We start from the raw sequence: 14,571 nt of genomic DNA, 5'->3' as shown, positions 1-14,571 counted from the left end.
ATAGAATCTTTGCTGGTGCTTCTGTTCCCAGGTCCTGCTCTGCACTGAAGGCCGAAGCTTGCTAGGTAGGGGCTTGTGTGGATCTTTTCTTGGCTCCCTGGCCCTGCCCTCTGTGTTGTGGACATTTGTATGGGCTTCGCTCAGGCCCCTGGGCTCTTTGTCCCTCAGCCCCCTGGGCCCTCCTTGTCAAGGGGCTTGGGTATTCTTCTTTTGGCTCCCCCAGCCTGCCTTCTGTGACACAGGGCTTCTGTGGGCTCCTCTGGTTCCCCAAGCCTGCCATCTGGTTGGGGCCACAATCCGTGAGCTGTCTGTGGGCTGAGAAGTACAACTTTCTCTGATATTTGCCTAAGTCCCAGCTTTGCTTGGCTTTCTGAGATTCCACAGCTCCCCCTTGGGCCCACCTGTAAGGAAGCTTCCCAGTGCATGGGAACTCTTCCTGCTTCATGACTCCCTCCCTCTCTCAGGATGCAAGCTCCCATCCAGAAGTACTCAGTCTTTTCGCTTTTTATTTCTCCATCCTCTCTCCTGCCTCATTCCAAGGAGCTTAGCCTGCCCCTCTGGAAGCCTGGGGTCTTCTGCTGTCACCTAGAGGTTGCTTTGTAGGAGTTGTCTGTATCTTGATGAGTTTTTGATATATTTGTGGGGAGGCTGGTGATCTCTCCATCTTACTCCTCCGCCATCTTCTTCCTCCTCCTGTCAAACCATCATTAAAGGAGCCAAGCCACTTTCACAGGATTTAATAATTCTCATTTAAGAAAATTTTGTGCATAGATAGTGACTTCTGAGCACCGAAGAATTGATGCTTTTGAACTGTGGTGTTGGAGAAGACTCTTGCGAGTCCCTTGGACTGCAAGGAGATCCAACCAGTCCATCCTAATGGAGATAAGTCCTGGGTGTTCATTGGAAGGACTGATGTTGAAGCTGAAACTCCAGTATTTTGGCCATCTCATGCAAAGAGTTGACTCATTGGAAACGTCTCTGATGCTGGGAGGGATTGGGGGCAGAGGAGAAGGGGACGACAGAGGATGAGATGGCTGGATGGGATCATTGACTCGATGGACATGAGTCTGAGTGAACTCTGGGAGGTGGTGATGGACAGGGAGGCCTGGAGTGCTGCGATTCATGGGGTCACAAAGAGTCGGACACAACTGAGCGACTGAACTGAACTGAACTGAGTGACTTCTTAGCGCTTCCCAGGTGGTGCTAGTGGTAAAGAACCCACCTGCCAATGCAGGGGGCATAAGAAACCCAGGTTCGATCCCTGGGTCAGGAATATCCACTGGAGGAGAATCCTGGAAATTCTCATGGATTCTCATAGAATGCCTGGAGAATCCGTGGACAGAGGAGCCTGGCAGGTACAGTCCATAGGGTCACAAAGAGTCAGACAAAACTGAAGCAGCTTAGCTCACACGCAGGCACTGACTTCTCAGTGCTTGTGAGAGAGGTTATTCCTGTGTAGTTAATCCACAGAATCATCAATCTTTTCATTTCTTCTATTACTTTAATTCTCATGACTTTTTGTATTTCCTGAAGTTTTTCTAGCTGTAAGTGTTTATTTTCACAGTACTGTCTCAGGACAGTTTCTGTTTCAATGAAGATTTCTTTATACCTACTGTTCAGGAATTATTACATATTCTCTCATTTCTTTCAAAATGCTTGGTTACCTCAAACTTTGAGTTGGTGGCCATTTTCTGCATTCACATCATGTTTCTTATAAAAGGAATAGTATATGAATGCACATGAAATTTATGTAATTTTCAAATTATTTTCTAACATATCCATCATATTGGAACAAAGTCACCTTTGTAAAACACGTGTTATTGTAGAACTGTCTGTGCACAACTCAGTAAAGCAGCCACTTTGAGAAAATTTGAGAGCATATTAAATAATTTGGATTTATAATTAAAAACTTTATTACAAAGAAATCTCCAGGCCTAGGTGGTTTCATTGGTGAAAGCTGTTAGACATCTAAGGAAGCAACAATGCCAATCTTAAACAAATTCTTCCATAAAATAAAGGAAACAATTCACAACTTGTTCTATGAAGCTAATAAAACACTGATACCGAAGTCTTAAAAGAAAATTACAAACCAATAACCATCATGTACATAGACGTAAAAATCCTAAAGAAAGTATTAGCAAATGGAAACAAGCAATATATAAGAAGGATAACGTATTAGTCTGCTTAGGTTTCCACAACCAAATACTATAGTCTGAATGGCTTAAACAACAGAAATATATTTTCTAACAATTCTGGAGGCTAGAAATCTCAGGTAAAGGTCCAGTAGGGTTGGTTTCTGGACACCACTGAAGGGATAAAAAGGTGAGCCACCGTGTGGGAGAAAATATTAAAAACACATATTACTGGCAAAGTGCTTGTATACAGTCTTATGAAGAACACCTACAAATAAATAACAAAAATGGACAACAGAATAGAAAAAAATGGATTAAAAGCTTAAATAAGCACTTTATTAAAGATAACATCAAAATGGCCAATTGAAATATAAAATGGTGATCAATTTCATTAGACATCAGAGAAATGCAACTTGAATAAGATATCACTAAACACCTGTCAGAATGGTTATAGTGAAAAAGATAATGCCAATTGTTGATGAAGTTTTTGAGCAACTGGAACCTTCAAACACTACTGATGAAACTGTAAACTGGTATAATCACTTTGGAAAAATTTTTGACTACGTCTACTAAAGTTGACGTCTCTGGGTACTGGTGCACACAAGATTTTGTTTGAGCCCTCTGAGCTTCCTCTGGTGTGTATGGGATTTAATTCTACATCCAATTTTGCCCCTCCTACCATCTTGCTGGAGCTTCTCTTTTGCCCTTGGACATGGGGTATCTTTTTTTTTTTTTTTTGTGAGATCCAACACTCTCCTGTTGATGGTTGTTCAGCAGTGAGTTGTAATTTTGGACTTCTTTCAGGAGAAGATGAGCATGTGTTCTTCAACTCCGCCATTTTGTGTCTTGCGCATCAGGACTCAGAGACCCCACAGAGACTGAGCCAGACCTGTGTTTGAGTCTCCTATAGAGGTACAGGTCAGCAGTGGTCTATCAAAAGGCCATGGGCTCTGGATGAAGCATACCTGAGTCAAAGATTGTGGCATAAGCCCTCTTGGAGGAGATCACCATGAACCCTACCATATAGCCATTGAGCAGAACAATTATACCAAAGAAATTCTCGCACTGTTAAGAAAGTTCTAGAACCTACAACAGATTTCCCAACCTGGGGATCTGGCAAAGGGACTGAGAACTCCCAGGGAATTTGACTTTGGAGGCCAATGGGATTTGATTACAGAACTTACACAAGTGGGGGAAACAGACTTCTGTAAGGCACAAACAAAACCTTGTGTGCATTAGGACCCAGGAGAAAGGAGCAGTGACCCCACAAGAGACTGACCCAGACTTGCCTATGAGTGTCCAGTAGTCTCCGGCAGAGGCATGGGTTGGCGGCAGCCTGCTCCAGGGTCAGAGGCACTGAGTGTGGCAGCACATGCATGGGACCTTTTGAATGAGATTGCCATTATCTTCATTACCTCCACCATAGTTTGGTCTCGAGTCAAACAGGGAGGGAGCACATCCCCGCCCATCAACAGAAAATTGGATTAAAGATTTACTGAGCATGGCCCTGCCCATCAGAAGAAGACCCAGTTTGCCCCAGTCAGTCTCTCCCATCAGGAAGCCCCCATAAGCCTTTTATCCTTATCCATCAGAGGGCAGGCAGAATGAAAACCACAATCACAGAAAACTAATCAAACTGATCACATGGACCACAGCCTTGTCTAACTCAATGAAATTATGAGCCATGCCATGTAGGGCCACCCAAGACGGATGGGTCATGCTGGAGAGATCTGACAAAATCTGGTCCACTGGAGATGGGAATGGCAAACCACTTCAGTATTCTTGTCTTAAGAACTGCATGAACAGTATGAAAAGGCAAAAAGACATGACACTGAAAGATGAACTCCCCTGGTCAGTAGGTGCCCAATATGTTATTGGAGAAGAGTGGAGAAATGAATCCAGAATAAATGAAGAGATGGAGCCAAAGCAAAACAACGCCCAGTTGTGGATGTGACTGGTGATGGAAGTAAAGTCCAATGCTGTAAAGAGCAGTATTGCATAGGAACCTGGAATGTTAGGTCCATGAATCAAGGTAAATTAGAAGTGGTCAAACAGGAGATGGCATGAGTGAACATCAACATTTTAGGAATCAGTGAACTAAAATTAACTGGAATAGGAGAATTTAATTCAGATGACCATTATATATACTGCCTTGAGCAAGAATCCTTTAGAAGAAATGGAGGAGCCCACATAGTCAACAAAAGTCTAAAAAGCAGTCCTTGGGTGCAGTCTCAAACATGACAGAATGATCTCTGTTCGTGTCCTAGGCAAACCATTCAATATCACAATAATCCAACTCTATTCCCCAACCAGTAATGCTGAAGTGCCAGAGTCCAGCTCCAGCAGCCAGGGAATCAGCCTGAAGGGGTGAGCTGTGTCGGCAGACAATTATGTAGCCTCTGACTCAAGGTGCAGGGCTACATGTTTATTTCAAGCTTCAGGTTTTCTTTTATACTTTGACAAAAGCAGTAGGTCAGAGGTTTGATATTTTTAGTTTCCCCCACCCAGATTTATTGTCTTTAGAAATCATTGTTGCCCTGCAGAGTTCCTGCTTCAGGGATCCTCTAAGAATTGGCTTTACTATCTATTATCTACTTCCTCTTATGTGTCCTATACTTAACTTGTGATTACATTGTAACTCATGCTACATTCCTCAGTTTATTTCTTATCTTTCTAAATCCTGTTTGCCCCTAACATCTTAAGATCACTATCTCCTAAAAGGCTTCTAGCTATTCTTGCTGCTGCTACTGCTAAGTTGCTTCAGTCGTGTCTGACTCTGTGCAACCCCATAGACAGCAGCCCACCAGGCTCCCCTGTCCCTGAGATTCTCCAGGCAAGAACGTTGGAATGGGTTGCCATTTCCTAACTATTCTTAATTATTCCTAAACCCTAAGCTCATCAAACTTCTTTTGCCATAAACATTCCCTTCACAAAGAGGTCTCAGATAACAATCCTTCCCATGGCCTAAATCTGAGGCCTATGTACTCATCCTGGAACATTCTTTGTAAAGATCCTTGTACAAATGAAATGGTTACCTTATAGATCAGTTTCTGGGCACAACTGCAGAAGGCTTTGTGCTTTCTCATGCTTCTCTCAAGAACAATAAGCACCTTAACATTCTTTCCAGCCAACTCAACCGAAGAAAGGAAAGAACAAGTCAGAATCACAAGACCTAACTCCTTCATCCTGGGACCGTGACTGCGGGATGAGGAGAGGGGGTTGGGGCCATGCCTCCATTTTGTCAGTAATACCTAACGCAGCTCCCGACACTGAAGAAGCTGAAGTTGAATGGTTCTATGAATACCTACAAGACCTTATAGAACTAACAACCAAAAAAAAGATGTCCTTTTCATCACAGGGGACTGAAACGCAAAAGTAGAAGTCAAGAGATATGTGGAGTAACAGGCAAATTTGACCCTGGAGTACAAAATGAATCAGGGCAAAGGCTAACAGAGTTTTGCCAAGGGAACGCACAGGTCATAGCAAATATCCTCTTCCAACAACACAAGAGAACTTGTGTGTTCTGTGTGTGTGTGTGTGTGTGTGTGTGTGTGTGTGGAACAACACAACTACACATGGAAATCACCAGATGGTCAATACTGAAATCAGATTGATTATATTCCTTGCAGTCAAAGATGGAGAAGGTCTATACAGTCAGCAAAAACAAGACTGGGAGCTGACTGTGGCTCAGATCATGACCTCCTTACTGCAAAATTCAGACTTACATTGAAGAAAATAGAGAAAACCACTAAACCATTCAGGTATGACCTGAATCAAATTCCTTATAATTATACGGTGAAAATGACAAATATATTGAAGGGATTAGATCTGATAGACAGTGTGCCTGAAGAATAATGGACCGAGGTTTATGACATTGTACAGGAGGCAGGGATCAAGACCATCCCTAAGAAAAAGAGATGCAAAAAGGCAAAATAATTGTCTGAGGAGGCCTTACAAATAGCTGAGTAAAGAAGAGAAGCTAAAGGCAAAGGGAAAAAGGAAAGATATACCCATTTGAATGCAGAGTTCCACAGAATGGCAAGGAGAGATAAGAAAGTCTTCCTCTGTGATCAATGCAAAGAAATAGAGGGGAGGAGAGGGTGAAATGTATAGAAAGAGTAACATGGAAACTTACGTTACCATATTGTAAAAGAGATGGCCAATGGGAATTTGCTGTATGACTCAGGAAACTCAAACAGGGGCTCTGTATTAATCTAGAGGGAAGGAGATGGGAGGGAGGTTCAAAACAGGGGGGATATATGTATATATATGGCTGATTCATGTTGAGGTTTGACAGAAATCAACAAAATTCTGTAAAGCAATTATTCTTCCATTATTATACAGGAAGCTTGGGGCTGGTGCTCTGGGATGACCCAGAGGGATGGTATGGGGAGGGAGGTGGGAGTGGGGTTCAGGATGGGGAACATGTGTACACCCATGGCAGATGCATGTTGATGTATGGCAAAACCAATACAATATTGTAAAGTAAAAATAATAATAATAATAAAATAAAATTAAAAAAGACAATTTAAAAAAGATAGATAATTTTTTTTTTAAAAAAGAAAGAAAAAAAAAAAAAGAATGGCAAAGACTAGAGATCGCTTCAAGAAAATTAATGATACCAAGGGAACATTTCATGCAAAGATGGGAACAATAAAGGACAAAAACAGTATGGATATAACGGAAGCAGAAGATATTCAGAAGAGGTAGCAAGAACACAGAAGAAGTATACAAAGAAAAATCTTCATGACCCAGATAATCATGATGGTGTGATCACTCACCTAGAGTCAGACATCCTGGAATGTGAAGTCAAGTGGGCCTTAGGAAGCATCACTATGAACAAAGCTAATGGAGGTGATGGAATTCCAGCAGAGCTATTTAATATCTTAAAATATGGCGCTGTTAAAGTGCTGCACTCAATGTGCCAGCAAACTTGGAAAACTCAGCAATGATCACAGCACTAGAAAAGGTCAGTTTTCATTCCCATCCCAAAGGAGGGCAATGCCAAAGTATGTTCAACATACTGCACAATTGCACTCATCTCACATGCTGGCAAAGTAGTGCTCAAAATTCTCCAAGCCAGGCTTCAACAGTATGTAGACCATGAACTTTCAGATGTTCAAGATGGGTTTACAAAAGGCAGAGGAAGCAGAGATCAAATTGCCAACATCTGTTGGATCATAGAAAAACCAAAAGAGTTCCAGAAAATAATCTACTTCTTCTTTATTAATTATGCCAAAGCCTTTGACTGTGTGGATCACAGCAAACTGTGGAAAACTCTTCAAGAGATGGGAATACCATACCACCTAACCTGATAAATCTGTATTCAGGTCAAGAAGCAACAGTTAGAATGGTATATGGAACAAAAGACTGGTTCCAAATTGGGAAAGGAGTATATCAAGGCTGTATATTTATCACTCTGCTTATTTAACTTATATGGAGAGTACATCATGCAAAATGCTGGGCTGGATGAAGCACAAGCTGGACTCAAGATTGCTGGAAAAAGTTTCAATAACCTCAGATATGCAGATGACACTATCCTTATGGCAGAAAGCAAAGAATAACTACAGAGCTTCTTGATGAAAGTGAAAGAGGGCAACGAAAAAGCTGACTTAAAACTCAACATTCAAAAAACTAAGATCATGACATCTGGTCCCATCACTTCATGGCAAATAGATGGGGAAACAATGGAAACAGTGAGAGACTTTTTTTGGGGGGGCACAAAATCACTGCAGATGGTGACTGCAGCCATGAAATTAAAAGACACCTGATCCTTGGAAGAAAAGCTATGACCAACCTAGACAGCATATTAAAAAGCAGAGACATTACTTTGCCAACACAGGTCTGTCTAGTCAAAGCTATGGTTTTTCCAGTAGTCATGTATGCATGTGAGAGTTTGACCATAAAGAAAGTTGAGCGCTGAAGAATTGATGCTTTTGAACTGTGGTGTTGGAGAAGACTCTTGAGAGTCCCTTGGACTGCAAGGAGATCCAACCAGTCAATTCTAAAGGAAATCAGACGTTAATATTCATTGGAAGGACTGATGCTGAAGCTGAAACTCCAATACTTTGGCCACCTGATGGGAAGAACTGACTTACTGGAAAAGACCCTGATGCTGGGAAAGATTGAAGGCAGGAGGAGAAGGGGACAACAGAGGGTGAGATGGTTGGATGGCATCACTGACTCTATGAATATGAGTTTGACCAAGATCCAGGAGTCAGTGATGGACAGGGAAGCCTGGCGTGCTGCAGTCCATGGGGTCACAAAGAGTTGGACACGACTGAGTGACTGAACTGAACTGAACCGATATGGACTCCCATTGAATTCACTCTGGGACGATCTATTATTGAGCAACTGAGAATGAGCACGGGGAGATCCACTGAATAAATAATCTTCCCTTTCTTCCCACTGCCAGACTGTCTTATGACAATCGATATAGCCTCTCAAAGAAGAGATTGTGATATTGAACAGTCAGTTGTTTTCATTACAAATTGTGGTAGGCCCAGGGAACACACACTTTTGTTGACTCACTTCTTCTGAGACTTAATCGCCTTGGGAATGTGCTCCCTAATAAAGTAGCAACATATAAACTTTATCTCAGGCTCAATGTTCTAAGGAATGCAAGCTAAGGAAATACCTGACTGAACCATATACATCTTGTACATGAATCCTGTACATGTGTCAAGAGACATGTGCAAAAATGTTTACAGCAACATTATTCACAATATTGAGTAACTGGAAACAACTCAAATGCCCATAAAAGTATAACATCAATAGATTTTAACATGTGAGAAAAGAAGTCAAGCACAAAGGGGGCCTACAATATGATTCCACTTACATAAGGTTCAAACATGATAAAACTAATATATAGTGCTAAAAGACACTCTAGTATTTATCTTTAGAGTTGATGGTAGGTACTTACTGAGAGTGAGCACAAGAAAGGAATCTGGAGTGCCGAAAATGTTCTATTTCTTGATCTGTGTGCAGTTGCTTGAATGGGTATACTCTATAATAATACCAGTTTATACACTTTTCTACAAACAGGTTATATTTCAACTTTAAAAGCTTAAATGATTGTAATCTCACTTGTTCATTTTTACTTTTGTTGTCTGTGCTTTTGTTGTCAGACAATCCATGAAATGGGAGAAAATATTTGCAAACCACATATCTGAAAAGGGTTAATTTCCAAAAAGCATGAGGAATTCTATAATTCAATAGCCCCCCAAAAATGTGCAGATTTAAAATGGGCAAAGGTCTTAAATAGACAGTCCTCCAAAGAGAACATATCAATGGCCAAAAACTATATGAAAAGTGCTCAACATCAAATATCATCAGACAAATGCAAAATCACAATGAGGTAGTCTTTTCACATCTGTTACAATGGTCATTACAAAGACAGAGAGAGAGGGAAGGAGGGAAGTCACTCAGCCTTCTTTATAGTCCAACTCTCGCATCCATACATGACTACTGGAAAAACCACAGCTTTGACTAGATGGACCTTTGTCAGCAAAGAGATGTCTCTGCTTTTTTTTTTTTTTTTTTTTTAATATGCTGTCTAGGTATCTCATAGGTTTTCTTCCAAGGAGCAACCCTCTTTTAATTTCATGACTGCAGTCACCATCTGCAGTGATTTTGGAGCCCGGGAAAATAAAATCTGTCATTGTTTCCACTTTTCCTCCATATATATGCCATGAAATGATGGGACTGGATGCCATGATCTTTGTTTTTTGAATATTGCTTTAAGCCAGCTTTTTCACTCCCCTCTTTCACTTTCATCAAGAGGCTCTTTAGTTCCTCTTTGCTTTCTGCCATTAGAGTGGTATCATCTGCATATGTTAGCTTGTTGATATTTCTCCTGACAATCTTGATTCCAGCTTGTGCTTCATCCAGCCCAGCATTTTACATGGTGTACTCTGTATATAAGTTACACAAGCATGGTGACAGGATTACAGCCTTGATGTTCTCCTTTCCCAATTTTGAAACAGTCCATTATTGTTCCATGTCCAGTTCTAACTTCTGCTTCTTGACCTGCATACAGGTTTCATAGAAGACAGATAAGGTGGTCTGGTATTTCTATCTCTTTAAGAATTTTCCACAGTTTGTTGTGATCCACACAGTCAAAGGCTTTGCTGTAGTCAATAAAGCAGAAGTAGATGCTTTTCTGGAACTCTCTTGCTTTTTTGATGATCCAACAGCAGTTGGCAATTTGATCTGGTTCCTCTGCCTTTTCTAAATCCAGCTTGTACATCTGGAAGTTCTCAGTTCATATACTGCTGAAGCCTAGCTTGAAGAATTTTGAACATTACCTTGCTAGTATGTGAAATGAGCACAATTGCATGGTAGTTTCAACATTTTTTCGCATTGCCTGTCTTTGAAATTGGAATGAAAACTGACATTTTCCAGTTATGTGGCCACTGCTGAGTATTCCAAACTTGCTGGCATATTGAGTGTAGCACATTAACAGCATCATCTTTTAGGATTTGAAAGAGCTCTGCTGGAATTCCATTACCTCCACTAGCTTTGTTCATAGTGATGCTTCCTAAGGCCCACTTGATGTCACACTCCAGAATCTCTGGCTCTAGGGTTATATGTGTCATGAAGATCTTTTTTGTATAGTTCCTCTGTGTATTCCTGCCACCTCTTCCTAATCTCTTCTGCTTGTGTTATGTCCTTGCCATCTCTTTCTTTTATTGTGCCCATCTTTGCCCAAAATGTTCCGTTGGCATCTCCAATTTTCTTAAAGAGATCTATAGTCTTTCTCCTGTGGTTTTCCTTTATTTCTTTGCAGTGTTCACTTAAAGAAGCTTTCTTATCTCTCCTTGCTATTCTCTAGAACTCTGCAACCAGTTAGGTTTATCTTCCCTTTTCTCCTTTGCTTTTGTTTCTCTTCTTTTTTCAGCTGTTTGTAAGACGTCCTCAAACAACCACTTTGCCTACTTGCATTTCTTTTTCTTTGGCATAGTTTTAGTCACCACCTCATGTACAATGTAATAAGCCTACATCCATAGTTCTTCAAGCACTCTGTCTACTAGATCTAATCCCTTGAATCTATTGTCACCTCCAATGTATTATCATAAGGGGTTTGATTTAGGTCATACATGAATGGTCTATGAGTTTTCCCTACTTTCTTCAATTTCAGCCTAAATTTTGCCATAAGGACCTCATCATATTAGCCATAGTCATTGCCATATCTTGTTTTTACTGACAGTATAAAGCTACTCCATCTTTGGCTGCAGAGAGTATAAACAATCTGTTTTTGGTTTTGACCATTTGGTGATATCTATGTGCAGAGTCATCACTTACATTTTTGGTAGACTGCATTTGCTATGACCAGTGCATTCTCTTGGCAAAACTCTGTTACCCTTTGCCCTGCTTCATTTTCTACTCTAAGGCCAAACTTGCCTGTTACTCCAGCTAACTCTTGACTTACTACTTTTGCATTCCAATCCTCTATGATGAAAAGGACATGCATACTTATTCTGTGGAACATCCTTAACTGTGTTGCCTGCATCCTAGCCTTCACTGATCTCTGCTGATGTTTCTGACCCTATGTCTCCAGAATTTCTCTTAATTTGGCTTATTGGCTAATATCTTTAAAATTTATTTTATATTTATTAATGTTAGCTAAAATTGCTAACAACTGTAGCTTACAACTAAGATTTATAGAAGATGTAAACAGATGGACATGGACGGATTGGAGCCCAATAAGCAGACTTTGTAATAAGCAGACATTGTAATAATTACAATTTGATGGAACACATGCTTTTAGACAACAAAGCCTGGAATTGATTGTCGATTAGTTCTTCCTATTTAGATTCTCTTGCTATCTTGGTTCCTGACATTTTAAAGTTCTAGTTATTTAGCTTTACGTTTGATTCAATTATTTGTCTAAAATAAGTTCCATTTTTGCTTATATCATCCAGAGCTGGGCTTTGTTGCCTGTCAACAAAGAATGCGAACCAATACAGAAATTGGTAACAGGCTGAAGTAATTTGAGAAACACAAAGAATCAGTCTTTGAGTTTAGCTTTTAAAATCTCTGCTTTTTTGACCATGTGAAGTAAAGGAGCTTTGCTTTCTTTAGTATGGCTATAAAAAGTCACTGAGGTTTACCATATGTCTTGGGGAAATTTTTTAAAGTTGCACATACTTTTCTTCTCACCTTCAGTTCAGTTTAGTTCTCAGCCGTGTCCGACTCTTTGTGACCCCATGAATTGCAGCACGCCAGGCCTCCCTGTCCATCACCAACTGCCGGAGTTCACTCAGACTCAAGTCCATCCAGTCAGTGATGCCATTGAGCCATCTTATGCTCTGTCGTCCCCTTCTCCTCCTACCCCCAATCCCTCCCAGCATCAGGGTCTTTTCCAATGAGTCAACTCTTCGCATGAGGTGGCCAAAGTACTGGAGTTTCAGCTTTAGCATAATTCCTTCCAAAGAAATCCCAGGGCTGATCTCCTTCAGAATGGACTGATTGGATCTCCTTGCAGTTCAAGGGACTCTCGAGAGTCTTCTCCAACACCACAGTTCAAAAGCATCAGTTCTTTGGCACTCAGCTTTCTTCAGAGTCCAACTCTCACATCCATACATGACCACTGGAAAAAACATAGCCTTGACTAGACCGACTTTTGTTGGCAAAGTAATGTCTCTGCTTTTCAATATGCTATCTAGGTTGGTCATAACTTTTCTTACAAGGAGTAAGCGTCTTTTAATTTCATGGCTACAGTCACCATCTGCAGTGATTTTGGAGCCCAGAAAAATAAAGTCTGACGCTGTTTCCCCATCTATTTCCCATGAAGTAATGGAACCAGATGCCATGATCTTCGTTTTCTGAATGTTGAGTTTTAAGCCAACTTTTTCACTCTCCTTTTTCACATTTATCAAGAGGCTTTTTAGTTCCTCTTCACTTTCTGCTATAAGGGCAGAGTCATCTGTATATCTGCAGTTATTGATCTTTCTCCCGGCAATCTTGATTCCAGCTTGTGCTTCTTCCAGCCCAGCGTTTCTCATGATGTACTCTGCATAGAAGTTAAATAAGCAGGGTGACAATATACAGCCTAGATGTACTCCTTTTCCTATTTGGAACCAGTCTGTTGTTCTATGTCCAGTTCTCACTGTTGCTTCCTGACCTGCATACAAATTTCTCAAGAGGCAGGTCAGGTGGTCTGGTATTCCCATCTCTTGAAGAATTTTCCACAGTTTATTGTGATCCACACAGTCAAAGGCTTTGGCATAGTAAATAAAGCAGAAATAGATGTTTTTCTGGAACTCTCTTGCTTTTTCTATGATCCAGCGGATGTTGGCAATTTGGTTTCTGGTTCCTTTGCCTTTTCTAAAACCAGCTTGAACATCAGGAAGTTCACGGTTCACATACTGCTGAAGCCTGGCTTGGAGAATTTTGAGCATTACTTTACTAGCGTGTGAGATGAGTGCAATTGTGCAGTAGTTTGAGCATTCTTTGGCATTGCCTTTCTTTGGGATTGGAATGAAAACTGACCTTTTCCAGTCCTGTGGCCACTGCTGAGTTTTCCAAATTTGCTGGCATATTGAGTGCGGCACTTTCACAGCATCATCTTTCAGGATTTGAAAGAGCTCAACTGAAATTGCATCACCTCCACTACCTTTCTTCATAGTGATGTTTTCTAAGGCCCACTTGACTTCACATTCCAGGATGTCTGGCTCTAGGAGAGTGATCATACCATCGTGATTATCTTGGTCGTGAAGGTCTTTTTTGTGCAGTTCTTCTGTGTATTCTTGCCACCTCTTCTTAATATCTTCTGCTTCTGTTAGGTCCATACCATTTCTGTCCTTTATTGAGCCCATCTTTGCATGAAATGTTCCCTTGGTATCTCTAATTTTCTTGAATAGATCTCTAGTCTTTCCCATTCTGTTGTTTTCTTCTATTTCTTTGCATTGATCGCTGAGGAAGGCTTTCTTATCTCTTCTTGCTATTCTTTGGAACTCTGCATTCAGATGCTTATATCTTTCCTTTTCTCCTTTGCTTTTTGCTTCTCTTCTTTTCACAGCTATTTGTATGGCCTCTCCAGACAGCCATTTTGCATTTCTTTTCCATGGGGATGGTCTTTATCCCTGTCTCCTGTACAATGTATGAGCCTCACTCCATAGTTCATCAGGCACTCTGTCTATCAGATCTAGGCCCTTAAATCTATTTCTCACTTCCACTGTATAATCATAAGGGATTTGATTTAGGTCATACCTGAATGGTCTAGTGGTTTTCCCTACTTTCTTCAATTTAAGTCTGAATTTGGCAATAAGGAGTTCATGATCTGAGCCACAGTTAGCTACTGATCTTGTTTTCATTGGCTGTATAGAGCTTCTCCATCTTTGACTGCAAAGAATATAATCAATCTGATTTTGGTGTTGACCATCTGGTGATGTCCATGTGTAGAGTCTTCTCTTGTGTTGTTGGAAGAAGTTGTTTG

This window comes from Bubalus kerabau, chromosome X (genome assembly GCF_029407905.1).
Source record: "Bubalus kerabau isolate K-KA32 ecotype Philippines breed swamp buffalo chromosome X, PCC_UOA_SB_1v2, whole genome shotgun sequence".
Classification (NCBI taxonomy): domain Eukaryota; kingdom Metazoa; phylum Chordata; class Mammalia; order Artiodactyla; family Bovidae; genus Bubalus; species Bubalus kerabau.
The sequence above is the reverse complement of the archived record's forward strand: the minus strand, read 5'-3'. Positions refer to the sequence as shown.